This window comes from Psammomys obesus, unplaced genomic scaffold, assembly GCF_907164565.1.
Source record: "Psammomys obesus unplaced genomic scaffold, mPsaObe1.curated_primary_1811, whole genome shotgun sequence".
NCBI classification, from domain to species: domain Eukaryota; kingdom Metazoa; phylum Chordata; class Mammalia; order Rodentia; family Muridae; genus Psammomys; species Psammomys obesus.
This window is the reverse complement of record NW_026590767.1, coordinates 7,919,123-7,924,254: the sequence shown is the minus strand read 5'-3', so window position 1 is coordinate 7,924,254 and position 5,132 is coordinate 7,919,123.

Genomic DNA, 5,132 nt, shown 5'->3' with positions numbered 1-5,132 from the left:
GTTAATTGTACCACAGACCGAGTACAATGGGCTTGTCGCTTTTCCTCAGGAGGAGGAAGCCAGGGCTTGCTCTGCCAGGAGCATCTCAGGGTCAGATTGCTTGTGTTTAGAGTGCACCAATGGGGACAAGTGGTTTCTTTCTGATTGTTTCTTGAGAGACGGAGGGGGAAAATGCATTCTGCTAATCAGAAATGAGCTCATGTTGCACAGCAAGAATGCTTTGTCTCTCTCCCCTCTGGGGGAGCTGCTGCATTTTGGTTGGGGCAACCTTGACTGCTCATGCTTCCTCTCAAGGTGTGGCCTACTTAGCCGAATGAGCCAAGCACAACTATAATTAGAATTATATGCAAAATGAAAAGACTGTTTAAGGAACATCTCTGGGTTCTCATAGTCCTAAGCGTCTGTTGCCATGGAAGCCAGCAAGCGGCTCTGCGTTTCTGGAGAGTTAAGTGCCATTGACCTACTCGATACTGAAGGGCCCCTTTAAATAAAGTTGCCTTTTTCTCTCTTTGGTTTCTGAATAAACATCAACCTGGGTTTTTAGTGCAAAATCCTGATTTCAAGGTTATTGATACCATACTAAATTAATACAGTCTGTGGACGGCACCCGCTGCCCAGCAAAGCTGAGAATGCTCCTGTCTCCTGAAGGCTTGACATTTGTCTTTCATCATGTTCTGAAAGGTCACGAGCTACAGATGGATCAGGGTACCTGCCCGAGTTCACATTTACATGCAGTTTATTTTATTCCCATGCGCTTCCTATGAGCCCTATCACCAGAATAAAACTGTAGCGCTTCCCTACTCTCCACGCTGGCTAAACTAGAGAGCTGTCAAGCCGCTCTCTCTCCATAATTTGAATTAAAATGAGAAGTAGATGCTGATTTGATATTTCAAAAAAAAAAAAAAAACGAAAGCTTTGAGTTTCACGTTGGCTCACGCTGGTCATCTTAGAGATCATACCGCAAGATTTCTTACTGGGAATGATGTGTGTTTCGGGGTTGGGGAATGACAGGAGAATCTAATCCTATTATGTACTTCATTTAAACCCAGGACGTTCACTGCCCTGATAATTCAAACACAATTTGCCAATAACAGATTCAGAATCGATGTGAAACTAGGCGTGCACTCGTTTACCCATGAATGTGTTTGTGTGTGTCTGTTGAAGTAAACCACGTGTGTGTCTATGTGACTCCGATATGCCTCCTTTTTTGTGTGATAAATACTAAATGCCACCATACATATATATGTATATTTTTTAACCAAAATACCTGTGGAGCTGACAGAGCATGATGCATTCATTTTCCTTGATTTTGTAGTGAGGGAAAAGGCTAGCATGAATAATTCAAAATAATGCTGAGGCTGTTAGGATTTCGTATGGGAGAGGTCATCACAGTTGGGAGAAATGAGCTGGGAAACCATTACTATTCTGCGATCTTTGAATCTCAAGGTGACATCGTTATTATTTCTCTATATCTATAATGCGGTGCCTCAATAGCTTATTGCTGTGTTTCCCATGTAGGGGAGAAAGATCAATTACATACAGACCTCAAAATGTGAACCATAAGCAGAGTGCCCAATAAAACTGTCATTAACAGTCCTCACACTTAGACGTGTGCTTCCGGGTCAAGTGGCTTTAAAAAAGGATAACTGATTCATTGAAAGTTGGAAATAAAGAGGATTTGTTTCAAAGAGAGTCAAATAACAGAAATTCTCTAATCATGTATGCTCATTTTAATCTGTATCACAAAAAGCAGCCTCATGATCAGCTTGGTTCCAAGGACCTGTATACAGACATTCCAGCACACACCCTTGAAAGACAGGCTTTCATAGGTATGACGGTAACCACAAGCATTCTTGAATAAGCACAGAGCAGTCCCTTGCAATCATATCTAATTTATTCCTCTTCTATCCAGACTCAGAGAGAGATAACACACACACACACACACACACACACACACACACACACGGCCCATGCTAAAGCGGCGTTTCCAGCACTACCTTCATCTTTGTAACTACCACATAATCAGCCATAGATTTTGCTTTCTTTGGAATGGGATTTAAAAAAAAACACCTTTAAATTAAAAAAAAACAAACATTAAAATGGAATAGAGCTGTTACTACTGCCTAACCCCCCTTTCTCTGTCCTATACGTGGGTCTTTACATGCTTAAAACATCTTTTGACTTCATAGAATTTTACAAATATTCTCATCAACTTAGTTTTTTTTTTTTTTTTTTTAAATTAAAATGTTCCCTGTTAGTGTCTGGACATCACGTTCAGTTTAAGGGCTAAACAGTTCCTAGCACTTGTGATTTCTTTTTCTTTCTTTTTTTTGGTAAGATGGCTGCAAAGGCACTTGTTAGACAAAGCTACTTTGCCTGGACACCGATCCCCAGTCGGCCCCACTCATCGCATGTCTGATTGGCAGTGGGGCAGTGGGGCCATTTGGCTTCCGGAAGTGATAGCTGAGGAAAGACACTACTGAACTATTTTCCTTTTAATTGTAATAGTTCATTATCATCTGTCATCCACTGGCTAATGACTTTCTGCTTTGTCTCCTAAAATTTAATTTTAAAATGTATGGTTTGGTATTTGTTGAAAAACGGTGTTTTGCAGGATACATGAAATATGCCAGTAATAGATATGGTTGGTGGTCTTCTCCCGCTTTTGTGTTCTTTTTCTTGCTTTGCTCTCTCTGTCCAACCCCCTCCTCCCTGCTCCAGCCCTGTCTCGGTCCTCACTATACTGATGAAGTTTGTCTAGAGCTTGTAGGCTCCAGCTGTCTCCTGTTCTTAACCTCGGAAGTGGCTGGGCCCTGCAGTGCACACTGCTACACTTGGCACTTCATATCTTTGATCATCTGCACAGGATTGCCAAGAGCCAGACCAGGTCTTGCCATCTGAGTGCACTGAGCAGAAAGATGGAAGGATCCAGAGTCATCTCCCTTCTGTGTAGAACCAACCTCCATACTAAGACACTGTGAGCCTCTCCTCAGCTCCTGAGTCACAAGGCAAAAAACAAGCAAACAAAAACAAAAACAAACAAAACAAGTAAAAAAAAACCAAACAGCAGTTCAGAATGCTCCCTAGAGGAAGGCAGGGCTAGAACTACCAAGTTTTGCACTTTAAAGTGGCCTTCGGCTGCTGAAGGAAGGCAGTGAGACAGAATGAAGCAGGTTCTTCACACCCTGGAGGAAACTGTGTCTGGATGGGTCAGTTGTGCGGACAGTTGGTACTGCTTATTGGAAGGAAACACAGAATCCTTGTTCTTAAAACTTTGTATGAAATCAGTGGTGTGGTATTCATGAGTTGAGAAAGACATAAATCACAAACTCTAAGCATGGTTACTTACCTCATGTAGAGTGTGGGCGGGTGCCTGTCAGCACAGACTGTGTTCCAGTGACCCATAGCTGGATACCCAGATGACCAGAAAGAACCACACCTCTGAGAATCAGCCTGCTAGGGAAGGTGGGGCCTCTTCCAGTGAGCCCCACAAACCTATGTTAGGTTTTTATGGCTGTCTTTGAAAATTACCATAAAGCATGTCATTTAAATCACAAAAAAAAAGTGGGCGACTTGTAGTTGTTGTCCCCCACAGTTCTGAAGGACAGAATGTGCAGTCAGGGTGCAACAGGGCTTGAGGATCCTGAGGAGAGAAACTCTGTTCTCAGCTTTTAACTGTTCAGGGTGGCTCTGCAGTCCTAGGTACCCTTCAGCTTGAAGCACTGACATGCCTTAAACCATGCTTGTCCACACAGGCTGTCCTCCCTGCTCTCCACATGCCATGCTCATTTCAAATCTCTGTGTCCAGATAATCCTTTTGGTACTAAGACACTGGCCTTGGAGCCATCCCAATTCTCTCTTCCCATTTGACTTCATCTTATATTATGGAGACCCTATTTTCAAATTAAGTCAGAGAGTTACCATGAGTTAGGGAAGCACAGGCCAATCTGCCTGCCGTAATCTTGACTTTTAAGGGAAATAAATGTTTGGTTCCTGGACAGTAGAGTGGCCACAGGCCCTGGTAAAGCTGCCTCTCCAGGCTTTGAATGTCAATGGTTGTGTCCAATTGTCCAGCATTCTATAGGGGTTCTGGATTCTTGACAGATTCTGTGCTTGCCCTGTTCCTTTTCAAGGAGTGGCCATGAAGCCAAGTCTTACTCTGGAACTCCTTTGGAGCACAGCCAAGGCGAGGTGTAGCTGCAGGCCTGGGAGGTACAGACAAGTCACCCAGGAGCTCAGGTCCTGTTCCCACCCCGGGGGCTGCCTTTGAAGTTAGCAGCGACTCTCAGAGCACAGGGACAGAGCGGTGGAGGGAGGCCCTGGCACACTCTGCTCTTCCACTCTGTTCAAAGAGAATAGTCTGAGCAAATAGCTTAGCAAATAATGAATGAATGGCAGAGTCTGGGCCAGCCCAACAGGAGACCTGCTTACAAGGGTCAGTCTTTCTACAGACGGCACCCCCTGCCTGAGGCATGCTGAGCCAGGCCTGAAACAGAGAGGAGAGGTGGCCCTTTCCTTCTTTTTTGTTCTTTATTTTTTAACATTTAATTTCTACCTTGCTGCCCTGAGGATGCTCAGTAGAGGCACAGGTGGTGCACCGATGGTCAAAACCAGCCATTGTCTTATTTACTCACCAGCGCCTGCAAGAAACTGGCGGAAACAGTGTGGGAGGAGCCAGGCTTTTCCTGGATAGGGAAGGCATTAACACTCTGAAGGCTGTCTCCAAGCTTTCAGAGCCTGTATCCCCCTTTGGTCCATAATCACAGCTAATGGGCTGGCCACAGAGGCATCAGGGGCATAAAATGGTCTAACACTACATTGACTATAAATAGCAAAGCCATAAGTGACATTACTTTGCAGATAAGAAACAATCACATCATTAAGCAAAGGTGTTTAGTGTATCAGTCACCCTAACTTTGATTGATTGCGAGGCATTTGTCTGTCACCAGCACAATGGAAGCTGTAATGCAACTCAAGGGTTTAAAGAGAAAATTAAGATGAATATTGCTGCTAGCTCTTCAGTTTGCACAGATGCAAAAAAGGGTGGGCTTTCCTTGCTGCCTGCAGGGCTGGCCTTGGCCCAGCTTCCAGGCCCAGCGGCTAACAGACTGCCCTGGGGAAGCAGAAAAGGT